Source organism: Nuphar pumila, chromosome 8, assembly GCF_984573655.1.
Source record: "Nuphar pumila chromosome 8, dmNupPumi1.hap1.1, whole genome shotgun sequence".
In the NCBI taxonomy this organism is placed as follows: domain Eukaryota; kingdom Viridiplantae; phylum Streptophyta; class Magnoliopsida; order Nymphaeales; family Nymphaeaceae; genus Nuphar; species Nuphar pumila.
In genome coordinates, this window is record NC_143256.1 from 116900841 (window position 1) to 116924915 (window position 24075).

General features: G+C 40.8%; 1 pseudogene; it reads left to right on the plus strand.

Annotated features, from left to right (window-relative positions):
* Positions 1–939: 939 nt before the first annotated feature.
* Positions 940–17187, plus strand: LOC149830352 (cytochrome P450 93A2-like; annotated as a pseudogene).
* Positions 17188–24075: the final 6888 nt, after the last annotated feature.

Here is a 24075-nt window from a genome sequence, read left to right on the forward strand (position 1 = left end):
TCTAGCCAGAATCTCCGCGTCTTTCCTTCCTTCACCAATGTGATCAATTGTTGAGCTATTGGGTCACTTTTTGAAGCTTCGCGCACTTGTTCAAGAAGATCGCTCATCGGTTGGCTCACACTGTCATCCCAGGTGAGCAAAGCTGCAAGTTTCGCCTTTTGACTCAAGGCGTCGGCCACAACATTGATCTTGCCTGGTTTATACTCGAGGGCCATATCGAATTCTGCCAAGAAATCCTGCCAATGCGCTTGCCTTGGACTCAGCTTCTTCTGAGTTTGGAAGTAGCTTGTCGCAACATTGTCAGTGCGCACAAAAAATTGTGATCCCAAAAGATAGTGTCTCCATGTGCGGAGACAATGCACGATCGCCAACATCTCGCGCTCGTGCACCGTGTATCGACGTTCAGCGTCATTCAACTTCCTGCTTTCAAATGCGATAGGATGTCCTTCTTGGAGCAACACCCCACCAATAGCAAAGTCAGACACATCGGTTTGCACTTCAAATGGTTGCCAACAGTCAGACAACTTCAGCACTGGCTCCTTTGTCAAGGCATGTTTTAACCCATCAAAAGCCTTCTGGCAGGCATCAGACCATAGCCATGGTCTGTCTTTCTTTAACAGATCTGTGAGCGCAGCCGCAATCTGTGAGTATCCCTTGATGAAGCGTCAGTAATAATTTGCAAGCCCCAAGAAAAAGCGCAACTCGGGAACCTTAGAGGGCGGCTCCCATTCTTGAATAGCTCCAATCTTCTTATGATCCATTTTGAGAGTGACTCCTCCCACAATATGCCCCAGAAAATGGACTTCCTTCTGGCCGGATAGGCACTTCTCTCGCTTGACATATAACTCATGGTCCTTCAGAGTCTGAAACACAATCCGAAGGTACTGAGCATGCTGCTCCATCGAATCACTATACACCACTATGTCATCAAAGTACACGATGACAAACTTGTCAAGGTGCGGATAGAAGATCTTATTCATTAAGGTCGAAAAGGTAGCGGGCGCGTTCGTCAAGCCAAAGGGCATGACCAGGAATTTGAACGCCCCATATCGCGTTACATAGGTAGTTTTTGACTCATAACCTTCTGCAACTTTGACTTGCCAGTAGCCAGATCTTAAATCCAACTTAGAGAAGACCTTAGCCTTTCCAAGTTGATCAAACAAGTCCGCGATCAAAGAAAGCGGGTACTTATTCTTCACCATCATTTTGTTTAGTGCCCTATAGTCGACGCACAACCGCTTCAACCCATCATGCTTTGCTTGAAAGAGCACAGGAGCTCCAAAAAGAGCTTTGGATGATTGGATGATTCTTGCTTCGAGCATATCATCCAATTGTCTGCGTAATTCCTGCAGCTCAGAAATTGACATGCGATAAGGAGCCATTGCGGGTGGCCGTGCACCCGGTATTAATTCAATCTGATGATCTACCTCACGCCTCGAAGGTAGCTTCTTCGGTATCTCGGCGGGCATAACATTGCCAAACTCCTTCAATACTGGCGCTAAGGCCTTTGGGACATCTGTGAATTCTTTTGCCTCATCCGTGGTGCGGATTGTGACAAGAAAAGTCTCGTCACCGCTTTTCATGCCTCTCTTCAACTGGAGCGCAGACACCAAGCGCTCACAAGGCTTTCCTGTCATCGCAGTAACCATGCAGGGCTGACTCTCACTCTCGAAGCTGACAACGTTGAGGTGGGGCATCGACACTGCCTTGTTGCTTCTCAAGAATTCCATCCTGATGATGACTTTAAAATCATCCATGGGTGCGACTGATAACGCGATCCTTCCCGACCAGTTATGGATCCGCACTGGTACATCCCAAGCGATGCCGTAGATGGCCTTAGCCTCTGAATTAACCGCTTTCATGCGACTCTCTTTTTGTTCCCACTGTAATCCCAACCGTTCTGTTTCTTCACGCGAGATGAAGTTGTGCGTGGCACCAGTGTCTACCAATGCCTTGGTAAGTCTTCCGTTGAGCAGAAGTTCCAAATACATCAATTCTTTGCAAACTGTCGGTTCCACAACGGTTGTGACCTTTACTGCATTCATCATCTGCATTGCGCCAACTGTTGGCGCCTCTGCAGGTTGATCCTCTTTCTCACCCTGAACAACATTCGCAACTCGGGGTGCGCGGTTATCTCCATTCCCTTGACCGTGGTTTCTATTGGGACATGTATAGCATTTTGTCCTTGGTCGTTCCTTCGATTGTCCCTTGGATTGTTGCGATCATTTCCCTGCTGTCTGCCTTGAAATGCAGGGTCATTCCTATCCAGCTCAGCAAGTTTCTCTGCAACCGCAAGCGCCTCAGCTAGTGTTGCAGGGTCATACCGAATGAGTTATTGGTTTTCCCATCCTTGCAACCCGTTGCCAAAGTAAAACAACCGATCCTCATCATCCATTCTCTCCACTTCCAACATTATCGAAGAGAATGCCTTGACATAGTCATGCACTGACCCTGTCTGTTTCAATGCCAACAACCTTTTGTGAGCCATTTTCTCTTGATTTTTAGGTAGAAAGTAGTCTCGCATTTCCTTCTGGAGATCCTTCCATGAGACTATAGCAACTAATCTCCGTCGAACATCACCCAAGCGACGTCTCCACCAGAGGGTCGCTTCATCCGCAAAGTACATTGTTGCGGTCTGCAGCCGATCTGCGTCCTCTTCTATCCTTGCAGCTTCTAAAAACTGGTCCATCTCATAGATAAAATTCTCGAGATCCTTTGAGTCCCGCGTGCCTTTATACTTTGCGGGCTCAGGTAGCCTGTAACGTGGTCTATCCACATATGTCGCAACACCGTCAGCCGGAGTAGTTCTCAACTGCCGCTCCAACTGTTCATTCTTTCGTCGAACAACATCCAATTCCGTAGCCATGATGTTGAACCGACCCAACAAATCATCAAACTTGGTGGAAAAATCCTCCACCGAGTAGTTAAGTTTAGTGACAAGACTTTCCACCGAGTCTTCCACTCCCTCTACTGGTATCTTGATTTCTGCATTGAGATCATTAAAAGCAACACAAGTTCCATTAACCAACTTCTCCATGTTGGTCACTGACTCAGTCAGCTCCGCCACATCGCGCGAGATGGCTGACACCCGATCATCGGCCATGAAGTCCTCTTCAGCAGGAACCATACTGCTTGAAGGGGTCATGGCAATCTTCTTTGGCGCCATTGTCACTCCCAATATCGACAAGGCTCTGGTACCAACTTGTCACGGGCTTAAAAGCGAAGGCCCCCGTGACGCAGCTTCGGGCAATCACAAACACCGAAGGCAGGCCTTTTGAGTGCACAAGAACACACAACACACGCGCACGAGCGAAAGCAAGAGTACGTGTATGCCCAAACATAAAGAGAGCAAAGGGACAAGGATGCAAAAAGCTTCTTTATGGAGAGGCTTGCCATAAAATAAATTAAACAGATATGCAGATTCAATCTAACGCAAAACAGAGTGGGTATTTAACATGATTTTTTTCTTTTTCTGTAGGTTTTCTTCTAATTCAATGTAGGAGGCTTCAAGTCAACGCAAAACAAAAAATCAAACTATGCGCACACAGACAGGAATAGAAAACACTACTCGTCAAAATAGATTCCCAAAAAAACAGCACAAATTTCCTTTAGTTTAGTTTCAAACCAAAAACCAATAGATATAGAGAAATGAACATAACAAGTCAAACCATCCTTGTTATATAGCACACGGTCAGGACCTTGATGGAGATTGACTACCGATCGTCTTCTCTCTAGACCTCTATTATATTAGGACCAGTCTTTAACCTTTCCTAAATTTGCCTAAGTCATCTAAATTAAGATTACACCCAAAAGAGCAGTGCATTCATGTTCTACGAACTATTTTGTCTTTTTTCATCTCCTGCACATACATTTAATACACCTGAACGTGTAGACCCATTTAAGACATCCTTAGACCTGCTACATAACCTATGAAACTAATCACAACTTTTTGAGACCCAAAACACCAAAATTGTAGCCTACAGATTTGGCAGAACATGTAGTTTTGACCATTTGACCTCACCTGCCTCTCTAATGCTCCAATTTGACCTTTCTGACCCGAACGCCTGTACCAAACCTAAATACATGCTATTATACTGTTATAGGACCTTGAGACTAGATATTTTCATATCTGAACCAAAACCTACGCCTGAACCGCTCACTGAATCCAAAATGATCATACCCGGTTTAGCCGGCTTAACTCTGTAGCTTCTTATACCTCTTAAACTGTCATCATTAGAGACCTCTAACTCTTACCACACCATATCAATCAAGGTACAACACCCGAGATATGTTAGCCAGAGGCTCGAACCATTGGAAACTAGAGTCCATGTCTGATGCCCGCTCGGGGCTCCTTTCAAATCTAAGTTCTGAACCTTAGAATATGGTTTTTGAGAAGGGTGTAACAACTAAAAAGGGGGTCTATTAGACCGACTGAGTCTCTCCCTAACTAAATCCTAACTAGATCTAAAATCAACCTAAAAGCAACAATAATAATAATACCATACTTGGACCAACCTTCAAATTTTCATAAATTGAAAGGTTTGCAAAAAGTCAACATCTTTTCCCCTTAAGAGGTGACATTTTTTTGAAAGAAGGGGGGACACCACCTTCTTTCTTTTCCTTTTCCTTCTCTTATTTTTTCTAAGGGGTGATTCCCACCATATTGACTTTGTGGCTCTCTCTATGTAGCCACCTTCCTTTCTTTTTCTTCTTTTCATTGGTGTGAAGTGTTCTCACCTTTAAGAAAAGTTTCTCAAAATTTTTTGTGTATCATGTGTCCTCGTGGAACTCATATCCTTCTTAATTGCTTGAATATAAAGTTGATGTGACTTTTGACTTTTCTTTGTTACGCTTAACCACATAAACTTCCATGGAAGCATATTGGACCCCACACAAGCTTGGATGGTCCCCCATGGGGTGTTAGGTGGCCTCTTGGATCTAGAGCATAGTGTTGAAATAATGTTTTTTAAAAATGATTTTTTAAGTACTAATTGCTTTTTTAAATTGTAGAAATTAATGTTTTAATCTTATAAAAACCTAATATGGTGTTGGAATCCCACAATCCAAAGGTAGGCGCATGTAAATCACATATGTATAGTCAAATTTTAGAAAATTAGAAACAATCATTCCAAAACCCGATGATCCAAAGTAGTAAATAACATATGTATAGTGAAATTCTAAAAAAATAGAAATATTCTTTTCAAAACTGGGTAGGCACAAAAAAGCATTCGGGACATGCCTTTTATATATATATATATATATATATATATATATATATATATATATATATATATATATATATATAGAGAGAGAGAGAGAGAGAGAGAGAGAGAGAGAGTAGCCATGTCTACTATTGTTTGGCACGTGCAAGCTGAGGGTTCCAAGTCGTTTTTTGCAAATCCGACTGTACTGCCTAAAACTGATTTCAGTCTCACTTGATCAGATTTTAGTAGGATCCAAGCTCACATTTTGCATATATTGCAAGTAATTAAGATCGTGATTTGGATCAGACATGATCCATCCATTATCCATTCTGAGCTTGGAGTCCTAGAAAGGGGTTAATATAGAATGAGACCCACAGGAACTTTTAACCAAATCTAATCATTTTTTGGATATTGATCTAAAATAGGATTCATATTGGTTTCTGGATTGGTCATTCTGCACATCTCATCCAAATTCATAGGGCTGTCAACGGGTCCAGTTTGTATCGGGTACCCAACCTGACCTGAACGTGAATTCTCGGGTATGGGTATGAAAAGTGCCGATTTGAACCCGACCTATGCAATATGTGGGGAGCGGTGACTTTGGGTCATGATTTTTTGTCGGGTACCCGACCTGGATATTTTTTTATTGGTTTCGAAGGTCAATGTCACCAGAACATGCAATCCAAATAGGTCCACAGAGCATTTTCCCATTTGCTAGTATGGACCACGCACTCACATCGATGTTGAAAATACTAACTCAAATCCACAACTACCATACTGAGATCAGGTGCAATCACATTGTATGAATGCAATGTGCCGCTGAACCTGATCTCCATCTATCTGCTATTGGGCCCACTATGACAGGCTTACATCAGAAGATGGAAGGTGATCAGGTGGAACGGCACAATGCATTTGTGCAATGTGATTGCACCTGATCCTACCTCACTCCCACAATTTACATATATCTATAAAATTGAGAGAATCGTCCACAGCTTCTTTGATCTCTTGAATCAAATGGGGGGACACCACCATCCAAGAACTATCTTCCCCCCAGAATCCTTGCCTTAATCCTCTTCCTTATCTCCCTTCTTACTCTCCTTAGGCTAAGGGTTTTCTATTCTTCACCCCTCAAACTCCCACCATCTCCCCCCTTCCTCCCCATCCTCGGACACTTGCACCTCCTTTCCGGTGACCTTCCCCATCGCTCCTTGCAGAAGCTTGCTGCCCGCTATGGCCCCGTCTTCAACCTTCGCCTCGGCTTCATCCCAGTCGTTATCATCTCTTCACCATCCCCTGCGCGTGAATTTCTCAAGGTCAATGATTATGCCGCCCGAGCTTCACCGCGGCAAGGATATTGTCGTATGATTTTTTTGTTGGCGATACCCTATAAAATCAACATGGACAGGGAGCGTACCTGAATTCGCCATAGTTTGTGTAGGAAGTTCGGCGTTCTCCTCAGCCAGTCGACGCCCACAATGAGCCCAGGCCTTAGGTCGACAGTGAGCAGGACCCTATTCCGCTAAGTCTGAATACGGAACTGGATTTGGGCAGGATAATGTCTATGAACACTCATCATCTTCGTAGCCCCTAACCCCTTATTTGTAATGGGAGATTAGGCAGTTACGTGAATGTGGTCTCTCCACATTCACATAACTTCCACCCACTATCTCCATTACTTGGCCACTTACGTGACCCACTAGTAGGTGTCAAACCGGGTCAGACTGTGGGTTGGACCCGTAACCCAAAATGTCCAACATTCTCTCACTTAACCCATTGACACCAAAAGTGTACTAAATCGAGGTGTATACCGTTATCTCGATTTAATTCTTTATGTGAGTTCACATGCCACCCTTTATCACAAGGATGAATCGTATGAGTCAAGGATATGAACACCCCTTTATGAAATGTCATATTTCCTTGTACTACTCTACAATTCACCTTCAGTGCTTAGGCATGTAAAGAAATTACCTTTATGAATAGGTTGGTCTCTCACCTATTCTATTGGTCCTTTAATATTGTTATTCTGCTATTCTCTCTAACCCATATGAGAGATTCTTTATGCAAAATCAACAATAACACAAAACCTTAGAGAATCAAAACATAAACACAAATGTGATCACATAATGTATTGTCATACATCAGAAGGAATAAAAAAGACCCATCCCCTTTACATGTTGGGAATACAATCCCGGTGCTAGCCCTTTAGTAAGGGGATCCACAGTCATTTCCTTCGTCCCAATTGTATCAATACATACCAGATGATTCTCAGTTCTTTCTTTAACAACAAAATATTTTAACTCCATGTGTCGACACGATGTTGAGCTCTTGTTGTTATTTGAAAAGGACACGACTGCTTCATTATCACAAAAGATCTTTAGTGGTCTCTCAATAGAGTCCACTATACCAAGACCCATAATGAAGTTCCTTATCCAAATGGCCTGAGATAGAATCTCGTATAAAACTAATAATTTCTGTTCCAATGGATTTCAGAAATTCCTCCACTGTCTTGCAGTGAGAGATAACACCTCAAATATTCTAAGCCACTCAAGATTGCAAAAAGCAACAGGCTAAGATTATTCGAATACTCCCACTTCTCATAGACATCATTTTGAGCGCTCCCACTTCTCATAGACAACCTTCAAAACAGTTGTTCTATTCTCCGTATGAGTGGGGGATAAATCGCTCTATACGAGATTTATATTGAAAAAGTAAATATGAGACCCCTTATTATTCACCTTTTTCTGAGACAAGCATAGTTGAGCCATTATCGTTTCACTTTGGTGAAAACGACAATACTCATAATTGCTCTGTCTCTTCAATTCTCAAGGAATTGACTTCTGTTGGTGAAACTAGTAGATCATGAATCCAAAGGCAATTCAGCACTGTACCTTTGGGTACAAACATGCTTCATGGGCTGAAATACACATCTACTATCACACCTTGTGTAAATTTGGAACACAACGACCTACCTTTGGGTAGAATCAATGTTTCATAAATTCACACACAATCATAATTATGAATCTTAATATGGTCCAAATAATCCTTAATTAACATGACTCAGATCACTTTGGTGATTACAAGAATCGATCAATCAAGATCTTTTACCGAAAATCCTATTCGTATTATGGAGCACGCCCATGCACACATTTTAATGCATGTATATTCATGACATAATACAAGTTCATACTTCAACAAACATGCACAAACTAATTGTCATGAATTTAGTTACAATTCATGCTTAAATTTATCATGAACAACTTAACCAACGCAAAATACATGAATTAACATGCATAAGTCATGCATTATTCAAAATAAATACTTTATAAAACATGAAAAATAACAAAAACATGCTCATATGGGAAAAACTCAGGATCCACAAGTAGGAACCGGTCTAAAAACACTCTGAACCAGTCTGAAACCGCCCCGAACCGGTCATCTAAGGGTCTGAACCGGTTCTTTAACCTTAAAAACCGATACTTAATATGAACAAAAATTCATAAAACCCTATGATCGTATGCCAAAATCCCTGTATTTCTTTATATTTATGAAAACAGGGTCTCAGCATCTCGGAACCGGTGAAAAACTGGAAAGAACCGGTCAAAAACGGCTCTGAACCGGTTTCAGAAGGGGTCAGATCAGGTTCCTGATCCGATTCAGTCTTAATAGTGTTTGGATCCTGCTTTTATGGATCCAACCCAGTTTAAATGGGATCCGGGTCTGACCCGACCCATACTTAATATGGGTCGGACCCGACCCGAAATAAAATCCGGGTTAGACCCGGTCCAAAACAGACCTGGGTTAGACCCGGTCCTAAATGGACCCCGAGTTTGACCCGGTCCAAACCGGACCCCGGGTACGACCCGGTCCATAACAGAATCGGGTTAGACTTGGTCCTAAATGGACCCCAGGTTCGACCCGGCTCTTAATGGGTCCGGATCAGACCCGATCCAAAAGCAGACCCGGGTTAGACCCGGTCCTAAATGGACCCAGGTCAAACCCGATCCAAGAGAAAGACCCGATCCTTTCCGGATCAGACCCAGACCCGGTACCTTTATGGGTCTGGGTCAGATCCAAAAAGTGAAAAAGCATGACCCGATCCACCCAAAAGGGTTTGGATCGGGTCTGTCATTGGGTCTCCTCGCCGGACCCGATCCGGTCCCTTTACAAAAACAATAAACAGAAACCCGATGGTTTCTGTTTCATTTTTAGGGAAACCGAAAAGGGGGTTTTCGCCCTTTTCGGTTCCACGGCTACCCATGTCACCGTCACGGCGACTGAGCCCTATGGCCGGCGACCTGCGTCACTCCACGGTGATGCTGATCCGGCGACATCCCCCCGTCAGAAGACGTTGCCCCACGGCGACGCTTCACAGCTTCGTCGTCCAATGGCAGAAGACCGGCAGCGCCTGCCAGTCCGGCGGCAGCCCCGACGACATCAGCAAGGATGTCGCCGACCAATGGCTGGCCTTGCCGGCAAAACGCCCCACGGCGAACCCACCCCTCCGGCGACAGGTAAGGGTTAAACATTTTTTTTTATTGTTGTCGCCGATTTTGCAGGATGGGTAATCCGTGGCGCCGGCAAGACCGCCGCTGTCACCTGCAGTTTTCTGGCAAAAGCCTCTTGCCCGATGACTGAAATGGAAAACAGAGAGAAAAGGGGTTTTTAAACCCCTTTCGACATCTGCCGGTCACATTATCAGGCGACAACTCCGGTGATGATCCCGGCGACGGCAAAAACCTCCCTGCAGCTCAACGACCACAGGTATAAAACGATTATTTTTTTATGAGGTTTGCCTGAACCAGGAAATAGATGTCGCCCCATTCGGTGACAGTAGCCGGTGAAGACTGTCGCCCCACGGCGACAATCTGGAGCTTACCGGTGGTTGTCGCCCCACGGCAACTCCACCGACGCCAAATCGCCAAAACGGCTTACACAGCCACACGCAGTGGAAATGCGTGGCGACGTGGGCCCATAACCCAATGTTGGCGATACCCTGTAAAATCAACATGGGCAGGGAGTGTACCTGAATTCGCCATAGTTCATGTAGGAAGTTCGGTGTTCTCCTCAGCCAGTCAACGCCCACAATGAGCCCAGGCCTTAGGTCGACGGTGAGCAAGACCCTATTCCGCTAAGTCTGAATGCGGAACTGAATTTGGGCAGGATAATGGCTATGAACACTCATCATCTTCGTAGCCCCTAACCCCTTATTTGTAATGGGAGATTAGGCAGTTACGTGAATGTGGTCTCTCCACATTCACGTAACTCCCACCCACTATCTCCATTACTTGGCCACTTACGTGACCCACTAGTAGGTGTCAAACTGGGTCAGACTGTGGGTTGGACCCGTAACCCAAAATGTCCAACATTTTCTGGTTTTATCTTTGCACCCATGGGCCCTTTCTGAACATCACTAAAGAGACTGTGCTTGACAGAACTCCTAGGGCCCAGATCGCTCCTACGTCTTCGATTGATCCTACAGCAAGAGATCCGCTCATTTCTTGATGGAGAGGGGTTGGTGAGCCTGTAGATATGGGAGAGAGGTTGGTCAAATTGTCTGGGAATATAGTGTTCAGGATGGCAATAAACAAGAGGTTGGATGAGGCAGTAGAGTGGTGGGATATCATGAAGGAGATATCTGAGCTGGTTGGAGAATTCTATATTGGTGATTTCTTGGGGTTCATGAGAAAGTTGGACCCTTACCATCATGAGAAGAGGTGCCATGAACTGCACAGAAGATTGGATCCTGTCATGGAAGGGATTCTCAGAGAACATGAGGACAGGAGGCCACAGCAAGAGAGGAAAGAAGATGAAGATACCATTGATATCCTTCTCAGTTATGGCAGACGAAAAGGCAGATATAAGTTGACGAGAGAATATCAAAGCCTTCATCTTGGTAAGCTATCCAAAAACTTTTGATTGCTAGAGTGAATCAAGTTAGACAAGAGTGCTAGAGCAACTCGCTTATGTCATCCGATCGTTCTCGCCCGGGATCTTATTGTTGCAAGTTGTTTTGATCAAATATGGCCTTATGGATGTGCTCTTGATTCATTTATTGAATATCGGCATTTGAATCACCAAAATCCAACCTGTGTGTAGGATTTTTTTGGCAATTCAAAACTCAACCGCTATAAAAATGCGAAAATGTGTTGAAAAAAATCCCTTTTTTGACAAACAAATGCAATCCAAGGGTTGTTTTCCATAAAATCGATTATGGTGAACCCATCAATGGGGTTAGATTTGATCAAAACAACTTGCATTAACGAGATCTCACGTGGGGTGTGACAATTGAGATGACATAGGGAGTGAATGGAACTGAATAAGAGTGAGATATGGTTCCCCTATGGCCATTAATGGAGTGGCAGTGGTGATAATGGTGGGAGAAGCCATCTCTCTCTTGCATGTGGTTTTTAAAACGGAGGCAGTTTGATCTTTTTTTCTATTAATGTCAAATATGATTTAACCCTTGCATAGTTATGATCAAATCTTATTTTAACCACGGTCAATCTTATAAGAATTGACCTTGGATCATATTTTTTAATAAAAAATATGTTTTTTTAAATCACAAAATTGTGTGTTTTGTCAACTGCTGATTTTTGAAGTGCCAAAAAATCTTACATAGAAATCAATACAGATCACAACTGGGGAGTCCGACTTTGTGAAAACAACTTTGCATCAATGAAATCCCAATAAAGGGTACGAAGAAACGGATGACATTTGAGATTGGTGGAACCGAATTGCTCCTTTATACTCTCCTCGGGACGACGTACAATCCAACCAGCTTTAAAAATTCCTCCTCATGAATCCTTCTAGCAAAAGCAATCCTCCAAACCCATTGCTTTCTGTTAAAAAAATGATATTCATTCTCTCTGCATGAAGTTAAAAATACCATTGCTGAAAAAAACATGCATTTCTCTCTCTCTCTCTCTCTCTCTCTCTCTCTCTCTCTATATATATATATATATATATATATATATATATATATATATATATATATATATATATATATATATATATATATATATATATACCGAGAATGGAGGTGAAAATCAAAACCCATGCAAGGATGGACTTACTATTGCACCCACTCCTCCCTACCCCGCTTTGTCTCCCCATTAATGAATTTACTAATATTTCCTTATTATACTATAAAATAACATTTAAATCTTATATATATATTTCTAACCCTAAGTTTCTACTTCCTAACCTTAAAAATGGGTCTCCTTTCTCTCCTCTTTCCTTGCTCTACTTCTTTTAATGACTCTAAAGAATGAACATTTAAATCTTATACCAGAAAAAATGAGGGCCCATCCAAACCTGCCCCAATTGAGGCGGAGGAGGACTTGAAACAGAGAATGGATCGGGGATGAAGGTGAAAATCGAAACTCACCACGGGATGGACCGAGGATGAAGGGTAAAATTTTGAGATGGGGTGGGGGTGGAGAGCCTGTCCCCTGCCCCTGCCCCTACCCCAGTGCCATCCCTACACCATGTAGTGTCCCCCAACTCTCTCTCTCTCTCTCTCTCTCTCTCTCTCTTTGGGGGGATGGTTTTAAACAAGCCAGGAGTTTTGTGTTTGAACAATGGTGGCTCCAAGAGCCAGACTTTCACACTATTATTTCAGACTCTTGGAACAAGCCTTCCAATGAGCAGTGGGCAGCTATCCGGTGTCATGAGAAGTTGTCTCGTCTAGCTAAGGATATCAAAGCTTGGCTCCATAATCGAGATGTGGCTTAATTTCATCAAATGGCTACTTGGGAGCAAGAGATTTCAACATTATATCAAACTATGTCTTCCCCGGAGTCTCTATCTGATTCTCACCTACAGAGTTTGCAGGACAGATCTACTGACTTATCAACGCTTTTGAAGAACTGGAGGGTCAAAGAGGAAATTAGATGGAAGCAACGGGCAAGGGTGAAATGGCTTGCGGCCGGAGACGATAATACTAAATTTTTTCACTCTTATGCTTCTCATCGTCATAGGAGGAATGTCGTCTCATCAATCACCATTGGGGGCGTTTCGTACCTTAATCAACACGTTATTTCAGCTGTCACTCAGTATTTTAAAGATTTATATTCTGTTTCACTTACTGCGAAGGGTGTCATTGGCCCTGTTTCTGTCGGTTCGATTCGGCAAGATCAAACCAGAATTATGCAAATGAGGTTCTCTGAAGATGAGATTTTTAGGGCCATCAAAGGTTTGTCGGGGTGGAAAGCTCCAGGTTCTGATGGGTTTCATGTGGATTTCTTCAGAATTTTTTGGTCTTGTGTGAAGCCTGATATTATTAACATGTTTGATGAGTTCTATCGCAACTCCAGATTGCCTATTCAAACCCACTTGGCAATTATTTCTTTAATTCCGAAAGAGGATGCTGCCACTGATATTTCTAGGTTTCGCCCGATTTCTGTTATGAGTGCCCTTTATCGGATGATTGCTAAGGTATTGGCTAATAGGTTGAAGGTCGTGGCTCACCAAATTTTTTCGAATTCTCAGTTCGCCTTTATCCACAATAAGAGGATTCACCATTCATTCATCTTGGCCTCTGAAGTCATTCACTCATTACATCTTAGTGGACAACCCTACTTTTCTCTTAAATTGGATTTTTATAAAGCCTTTGATTCTGTGCATTGGCCCTTCTTATTTCAAATGTTATCCAATTTTGGCATTGGTCGTCGTTTTTCTGGATGGGTGAGGAAATTGGTCTCTAATGCTCATGCCATGATTAAGATTAACGGCACTAGAGGTGGCCAGATCAAGTTGGGGCGTGGTTTAAGGCAAGGTTTCCCTCTATCGCCTTTGTTGTTCAATGCCATTGCTGAGGGTCTCGTGGTGTTGCTCAAGCGTGCTGCGGAGAAACGCTTGATAGATCCTCTAGATGTTCTAGATTTTTCGGACCACATTCTTATTTATGCTGATGATATGATTATTTTTGGGCGAGCAAACGTGCAGCATATGCTTAGATTCAAGCTTATTCTCCAGTTCTTTCTTTCTCTTTCTGGGCTTTCCCTAAATGATAGCAAATGCTCTCTTACTATGTTCAATGTTCAGTCTCCTATGCTTGCAGTGGGTAAACAGATTTTTAATTGTGCAATCTCTGAGTTGCCGATGACATATTTGGGTCTGCCGTTACAAGTGAAACGCCTCTCTTCCGTTGCTTGGGCTCCAACTATTCAAAAAGTGAAAAACAAGCTTCTTTCGTGGCAGGCTTCTTATCTCTCCATTGCTGGCCGTCTGACCTTAATCAGACATGTTCTTTCTTCTATCCCTGAATTCTTCATGTCAATTTTCGTGATGCCTGTGGGCGTGGAGAAGCAAATTTGTCGTTTAATGTCGGATTTTCTTTGGTCTGGGTGTCACCTTAAGAGTAAGCGCCATTTGGTTGGTTGGCGAACGGTGGTGTTACCGAGGCATATGGCTGGCTTAGGTGTTTTTGCTCCAAGACAGAGGAGTATTGCTCTCGTAGCCAAGCAATGTTGGATGGCTCATCAACCAGGCTCTCCATGTGCTCGCCTGCTCCATGCTAAATATGGTGCTCCTGATTTATCTCTTTTTCGCCATGGAACCCGGGGTCTGGCGATCTCGCACTTGCGAAGCATGTGGCTGAGAGCCTTATCGTCCTTCAGAGATCAAACTGGGGATGCTGGAAATTATGATCAGTGGTTGCAATGGGCGATTACTCCAAATGGAGCGTTCCACACCCACAAAGTGTATAGATCGTTACTCCCCCAAGGGGCAGATTGGTTCCCTGAGCGTGCGTTATGGGGTAAGGGCCCTTCTCCAAGATCTTGGTTCTTGGCTTGGTTAATTTTGCATGATAGGGTTCAGACTCACAGTTATTTAAAGAAGTTGGGCTTTCAGTTTCCAAGTTGGTGTGTGTTGTGTCAAGCTGCTGAAGAAACTACTTTTCATTTATTTTGGTCCTGCCCAATCTTTGTGGCCCTATTTAATAGGACGTGGAGATCTCCGAACGTAATTGTCAAAGAAGAGTCTTTTGCGCTTGATCTTCTCCTGGGCCCTATTGAAATTAGACGATGCAAGCGGTGGAGACTGATCTGGAAGACATGGTTGCTTACTACTTGGTGGTTTGTTTGGATGGCACGCAATGATGATACTTTCCGTCAAATTCCGGTCATCTTTAATCATCTTGTCCATAAAATCCTGGTTGATGTATATGCAATATTACGTATGCATCTTAGAGACCTCTCCTCTCATCTGAACGACGTTCACTCAGCGGTGGTTTCTTCTAATCCTGCGGATCCTGGTTGAGTAGGCTTTGTTGTTTTGTTGCTAGCTGTCTGTAGTTTCTTTTCTTTAGCTTTGTTTTTTCTATATTTTAGCTTTGTTTCTTCTGTGTCTGGTTCATGGGTTCAACATTTTGTTGATCTTCATGAGTATTAATGTTGATATTCTTTCGGCTCTCTCTCTCTCTCTATATATATATATATATATATATTATATTATGCATGATGCTCTGCCTGGTTGTGTGATCGGGGAGGCATAAGGCCCCACCTTAAAGGATGGGGGACACTACCAGTGGTTAACATATTATATATATAGTCACTAGAATATGAGAACTAATATGTGAACTGAGATTTTTATGGATTTTTTGTTATTTTCTCTTTAACATAACCGTACGGATGTGATCTACATGCTTGGTTTTATAAGAACCTACTCTTGAATGACCTGATTTTGATGCATAAATGAGATTTTTTAAGGCTTTAAAATCAATGACTCATACTCTTCATAAATATTCAAGCATTCAAAAAGCATATTTTTCTTCAATAATACATGATCCAATGGTTGATTTCTAGTAAATTCATCATGCCAAGCACATCCACATGGTTCGATTTGCAAAAAAAGTGTTGAAAATGCCCATATTTCTAGTGCTCATATTCTAGTGACTATGAGAACTAATGTGTGAACCGTGATTTTCATGTTTTTTTCCCTATAGAATCTAACAGTATGGATGTGATCTACATGATGGGTTTTATAAGAACCCCTTCTTGAATCATCCGATTTGATGCACAAATGAGTTTTTTTAAGGTTTTAAAATCAATGACTCATGATCTTTATAAATATTCAAGCATTCAAAAATCATATTTTTTCATAAAAAAAAACAAGGTCCAATGGTTCATTCCTAGCAAATTAACCATGCCATGCACATCCATATGGATGGATTTGCAAAAAAATATTGGAAATGCTCTCATATTCTAGTCACTATAAGAGAATGTTGCTACACTAAAAAATCTCATTGTTCATTTGATTTTCGTCTAGTTTGATGGCGGGGTTTGAATTCTTTATTTTTCATTGTCCTTTTGAGACATGAGTTCTGACTTTATTGCTATATGGAACTAGGATATTTATTCTGCAAGTATGGACACAACAGCCTTAATAATGCAATGGGGCCTAGCTGAGCTCGTACACCATCCCTCTATCTTAGCAAAACCTCAAATGGAAGAACACTTTGTCATCGGAAGATCCAGACTTGTCCAAGAAGCAGACATCCCAAACCTCCCTTACCTCCAAGGAGTTGTCAAAGAAACATTAAGACTTCGTCCTGTGGTACCTTTGATACATAGAGAAAGCATTGAAGATTGCAAGGTTGGGATATATGTACCATGTTGGGGCAAATTCGATGGTCTTTGTCAATGTGTGGGCCATTGGAAGCGACCCTGATTTATGGTACCAACCACTGGAATTTCTGCGTGATAGATTCATTGGTAATGATATAGATGTCAGGGGTCAACACTTTGAGTTCACTCCCTTTGGTAGCGGCCGGAGAATGTGTCCGGGGACCTCCCTTGCTTTACATGTGTTTCACACTACACTAGCTGGTTTGATCCAATGCTTTGATTGGGTGGTTGATGGTGGAGCTGACAAGGAAGAAGGGCGTGGCTTGACATTACCAATGGCTCATCCTTTGATCTGCCATTCTATTCCACTGTTCAATCCATTTATCCATGGTATGGAGGAGGAGCATGTCTAGGCATTTACCTTGAAACTAGGTTTATAAATTAACGTTGTAGGCAAGACTATAAATAAAAGGATTAGGTTTGGCATGTAAATAATGGCTTCTATTGTTTAGTTATGCAACTTGTGCCTGGAGAAAACTTTTAAGTAATGTTTTGCTTCTTTTGTAAGTTTTATTTTCTTGTCCTTCTTGCCATGCATGGATTGCCAATTATGGCACAAGGAATACAATCAAATTTTAGATGGAACAGGTGATGAGTAGTCACCAAAGTTACAAGTACATAGAACATGAAAACAGAAGAAAATCATAAGAAAAAACAAGAAATCACAAAGACTAGCTGCTAGCCACCGATGATGGATCAATGAGTCATTCTCGAGCCCATTTGTGGTCAGATCATGGCCATTTGAGCACTAGGAATTCTTGTTGTAGGCACCTAATGGTTTGCATCATACCGGGCAGGGAAGCCTGCGATCCTCTGAAGATTTTGTTATTCCTGTCCATACCCAATAGCGCCATACAAAAATTCATTTAGAGCCCATCCTCCCAATCTCATCCGTAATAATCAGACATCTAAGGGGGGTGCTGGGATCTCAAGGTAGGCCCTTGTCCCCCAGGTATTACTAAAAATGTGTTGGACCCAAGTGCACCCTAAAAATAGGCGAGCATCGTCCTCTTCCCCAGCATGACATAAGGAGCATCGGCTCAGTAGATGGAATCCTCGTTTCTTCATATTTCACTAACCATGGTAGGAATAATCGTTGTAGGGTGTTGATGTCACAATAGAACGAACACAAAATATACCACAAACCACAAAGAAAATAGCCAAGAAAAGAAAGAAAAATAGTACACTAGGAATTAACGTGGTTCGGTAAGGCAATGCGCCTTCCTACGTCCACGGGCAAAAAATGAGCAAATTTCACTATGTAAATGAGAAGACAAGTACAAGAGGAGAAGAAGCTCTCAAAAGAAAAAAACAAGAAGACTCTCTTCAACGTCCTCTCTATATCTATATATATAGCCAATGAGGAAAGTAGAGGCGGTTACAAGACCCACTACGCAAGAAAGTGGAGGTGGTTACGAGCCCCACCTCCCAACAGGTTTACCAAGTCATCCCAACAAATCTCCACCTTTGGCTTGGTCAACACGGATGATCTTTATAACTTTGACACAAACTCCTCCATAATGTCTTTGTAAATTCAAACAATGGAACAATGCTCATCTTCTCCAAAACCCCAAAGGGTATCTTCAAGTGCTGAGAACACCCACCAAGTTCAAGCAGTGCTTGATCTTAGCCACTGGAAGAGGCTTTGTCAACAGGTCAACTAGATTGTCTTCTGTACCAATCTTCTTCACAATAATTTCTCCTTGAGAAATAACCTCACGAATGAAATGGTACCTGACATCAATGTGTTTTGTCATTTCGTGATACATATGACACTACAAGAAATCTGTGGATTAGCGACGACCTCAATCCGTCGCCAATCCGTTGTTAAACAGTTTAGCAATGGATTAGCGTCAGCTTAGCGATGGATAACTTCCATCACAAAATTCTAGTCGCTAATTAGCGACAGAAACTATCTGTCATAAGTTTCGTCGCTAATTTGCGACGAATTAGCGAATGCCATGATTCGTCGCAAGGTTGTCGTTAATATGCGAAGATTTGGTTTGGCGACGGATTAAAATCCGTCGTTATTATAGCAACGGAATTAGCGATGAATTAAAATCCATCGCAAAAACATTGGCCGATTCACTTTTACGACGGATAAATATTCGTCCCTAATCCGTCGCTAAATTGGACGCCGATAGTAAATAGCAACGGATAATACCCATTGCTAATCTGTCGCAAACAATAAAACAAATTTAAAAAAAATTGTTTAAAACATAAATATCGAGAAAAAATTCTCGTGATACAATTTATATTTCTTGTATAATTTATATTTCCTATGTATAAAAAACAAAGTACACATAAAATATATATATAAAGCAACTAAAACAATTTATAACTAAAACAATTTATCGATCCACTATAATCCTCGCCAAGTTCTAATTATTTACAAGTGAACATTTACAAAGATTTTGTTTTGAAACAACAAGAAGATACAACAAATTCAACACATGAATCTAATCATCGTCAAGATTTTGTGCGTCATCTTCTTCATTGTCTCGATCTGCCCCTTCAGCTTCTCTACGCTGATTATCTCCAGCATCCTACAAGAGAAAAGAAAGGTTAGTATTGATAAACAAAATATAATGAAATAAATTATATGCAATGCATCTAAGTTAAGGCAATCAAAGTAACATGAGTGAATTACACATAATCTAGCTATCAATAAAGTGAAGGATATTAACAGAATTCAGATGTGTTCTAAGGCTGACATAAAAAATTCATAATGATTCAATCATGTAAATATGTGTTCTAATCATGCATATACTAGTTTGAAATCTAACGACATAAAACAAATCACATGAAACTTTCATACCTGAGAGGCACCTGCAGATAAAGTTCTCCTGTCCTGAAAAAAGTTGCATAACTTATTACGGACAATGTCAGAAATTGCTTCATGTAAATAGTCACACATTGTATCCTTAACAAGCTGGCATACACCATCCCAAGAATTAGGCAGGTTAGTCGGATGCTTGAAGCTGATGCTGGCGAGATAACTCTGTGAGCCATGACTGGAAGAGGCAACGACTAGTGAGGTGTTCATATTACTCCTAAACTCGAACACACGACCCTTTTTGGGTTCACCTGTTGTAGTTACCCATGCTGCAGGATCAAAAGGTGGATGCTGAGTGGAGTCATCGTCATATCGCTTTACCATATGTTGCTTATATGACTCCTACAAAGTAATGATTACAGTATGAATTAATAATTAAAAATTATAATATTTATGATAACTTGTATATTACAATGTTTATTAATACAATAAATACATACCATTATCATTCTCACCTTCTCTGATACAAACTCTCCCGTGATCTCACATTTATGTGTTTCAACAAACACATCCTTGTATGGCACAATGCCTCATTTTTCTGCTTTCTGCGAAGTTAAATGATAAAAAAATTATTTAATAGGTATGCAACAATACTTATATAATTGACAATATATATATTAATGAGTTACCATTTTCTTCAGGTGGCTCCCAAAAGTCCTAGATCCACCTGTGTGTAGATGGGCATCAAGCATCTTCGTTCGGTTTTGTGCAGCCTTCGCTGAGAGGTTTCAAACTTCATGCCCCACCCACTTGTCACACATTGCATCCCAAACATCTGACCTGATAGTAGGAGGTTCATGGCCCTTCCACTGCAGTGGATCATCTATCCTGCCATATGCTTTTCTTGATGCAGTCTTTATATTGTGCAGCATGTCTGCAAATCGACTGACAACCACTTTCTGCCACACCTTTCTCGAGTCTTGCTCCTCCATCGTAGTCGCAAAGCAATTCGAAGCCTACAAATACTTTCAGAAAGTTAGTAGACATGACTATAACAAAAAATTAAATATGAAACACATTAACTATGAGAAATGATTATATACCATGAATGATGACCACAATTTGTCCAACATCTCCTTTGGGTACTCTTTCCATTGAGCGACCGGTCCTGGTAGATGTTGAACTAGTGAATGTCTAATCTCTCGTATTACTTCTTGTGGCTTGAACCTAGCGCTGCACTTGAATTGGTACACATTAACTATCAATATACAATATTTATAAGATAAGTGAAAATAAAATAATTACGATCGATTATCGATATACAATATTTGAATGAGCCTTCTTGTGTCAGACTGAGAAGACCCTGCATCCAGCGTTGTCTCGTGACTTGTATGAACAACTGGTCTAGGTGAGTCATGTGTAGGCGAAACATCATCTGTAGAAAAATAAGTTAGAAATTCACACAATGCGCATTTAAACTAATCAAGTATACAATTAGTTAAATGATATACATATTGAAGCAGCTTGTGAATATGAAGGTTGAGACTAGTTACCACTGGGTGATCGACCACTGTAACCTTCACGAACCATATTCTAACAAATAAAAAACATCATGCAATACATTCAAACATTGTAATACCTTCAAATCATTGCAATACATTTTAATAAATTCAAATAATTCAAATCATTCACATCAAATATTGCAATACATTCAAATCATTCAAACACGTTACAATATATTCAAATCATAACTCTATACATATCGAAGATACATAATCAAAGAATAAAAAATGTCATGCAATACATTCAAACCATTGCAATACATTTTAATACATTCAAATAATTCAAATCATTCACATCAAATATTGTAATACATTCAAATCATTCAAACACGTTACAATATATTCAAATCATAACTCTATACATATCGAAGATACATAATCAAAGAATAAAAAATGTCATGCAATACATTCAAACACTGCAATACCTTCAAATCATTCAAACCATTGCAATACATTTTAATACATTTAAATAATTTAAATAATTCACATCAAATATTGTAATACATTCAAACACGTTACAATATATTCAATTCACAACTCTATACGTATTGAAGATACATAATCAAAGAATAAAAAATGTCATGCAATACATTGAAGTCATTGCAATACATTTTAATACATTCAAATCATTCACATTAAATAAAGGTATGTATTATAAGATTTATTTCACTACCTCGAGAATTCTTCCTCATCACTTATTTGACTTTCATATTCTTCTTCTTCCTCCTCCTCTTCTTCATCTTCATTGGTCGCCCATCCACTTGGTATATCATTTGGATCACATTCTTCCATGAATGTTCCATCGACCAATGGAGATATGACATGCATACCATGCGCGACATCGTGACCATAAGCGAAGTCATACATATCATCTGATTCATAGTAATCACTTTCTTCAGTTAACTTGTCTTCCTGTAACTGATCATACTCGGGGTATAATTTGGACTTCACCTTGCAAACTGCCCACCATTCATTTCTATTTGACTTCTTTGTACTCAGATATGAAGTATGGTAAACTTATTGAGCTTGTGAGGCTAATATGAATGGTTCATATGTTCCAAACCTTGATTTATGATTCACCTCTACAATGCCTGGGGCTTTGTTGACTCTTGTTGCAGTGGCATCAAACCAATGACACTTGAATAAAGTTACCCTATTATTTATGCCTAAGTAAGTCAACTCCATTATTTCTTCTATAACACCATAGTAGTCATGTTCATTTTTACCGTAGCTGCTACTCTTGACACACATGCCACTATTCATCGTTGACTTGTTTACACCACAATCTTTTGTATAGAATCGATAACCATTTATGATGTACCCATTGTAACATTGCACAACTTTGGTCGGACCATTTTGTAAATCACATATTTCTTGATCTTTAACATCACCATGGCGGACCTACAAGCATAAAGAATGACTGTGATCACGACCAATTAAGTAACTTATTGTTGTTTACACGGAAATAATGTATGTCATCATCCTTACCAACTCTGTCAACCATGCCACAAACTTATTTTCACGTTCCTTTTATACTTCTGCATCAGTGAGATGTGAAAGTTCTTTTCACAACTCCAGATCAAATCGTCAGCACTTAACAAATACTTATATTACCGAACCATGTATGCACGTATAGAACATAAAAATAATATAGATTTGTGTTGCGTCTATATATACTTACTCGATGTATGGGTCGATTGCTTAGCAATTAAAAAGGATATAGATTTATGCAGCGTCATGCTCTTGATCTTCAAAGAGTCTTGACTAGCAACTGCCAAAGGCATGCCCAAGTGGTTGAAATATCGATAGTTTGTCAGCTACAGTAAATTGCTCTCCATCATCGTTACGAGGTGGGCATGTGTAACGTGTTGGAATGTGAGGTTCAAAGTACATAGATGAGAAATTTGAAATCTCTTCTAAAGTGTACGCCTCACAAATAGCGCCCTCTACCCTTGCTTTATTTCAAACCTTTCTTTTGAGGTCAAACATGCATCTGTCAACAATATACATCTCGAATTACAATAAATTTCTTAATAGCATTGAAGAGAAAAATATAAGAAAACATATACCTTTCAAATGGGTACATCCACCGATATTGCACAGGACCACCAACCCTTAGTTCATATGGCAAGTGTATGATGAAATATTTCATAACATCGAAAAATGCTGGCGAAAATATCTTCTCTAGCTGACAAATAGTAGTGATGACAAAATCCTTGAGATTCTTTACCTCAGATATTACGACTTCCGATGCGCACAATGTTCTAAAAGATCTACTCAACTCGGAGAATACCCCCCATATAGGTTTGTCTAACATATCATGGAATGCTAGGGGTATCAACCGTTGCATAAAGACATGACAATCATGGCTCTTCAACCCATATAATTGTCCCTCGTCTATCTTCACCCCCAAATAGATTAAATCTATCTGTACATAAACTGAGCCTAACATTTCTCACTTCCATTGTGAAGGTCTGATGAGTACGATCAAAGTGCTTTCAAGTTTCTGCGTCAACAGGATGCGTGATCTTGTCTTCATTATGTCGAAATTTATTTGCATGCCATCTCATGTGTTTAGCTGTCCTCAAAGATATATACAATCGTTGCAATCTAGGGGTGAGAGGAAAGTAGTAGAACGACTTGTATGATACTTCTTTTGACCTCGTGCTACCACTGCCTCTTGTTTTTGGATTGAACTGAAGATGCCCACATGACGGACATGGTATGCTATTTTCCTGATCTTTGAAATACAACATGCAGTGATTTGGACAAGCATCTATCTTTTAATACCCCATACCTAGAGTGTTGACCATAACCTTCACATGATAGAAATTTTGTGGCAATTTTTCATCTTCGGGCAACACTCTTCACAATAGAGAACAAACAGTCAAAACATGATTGAC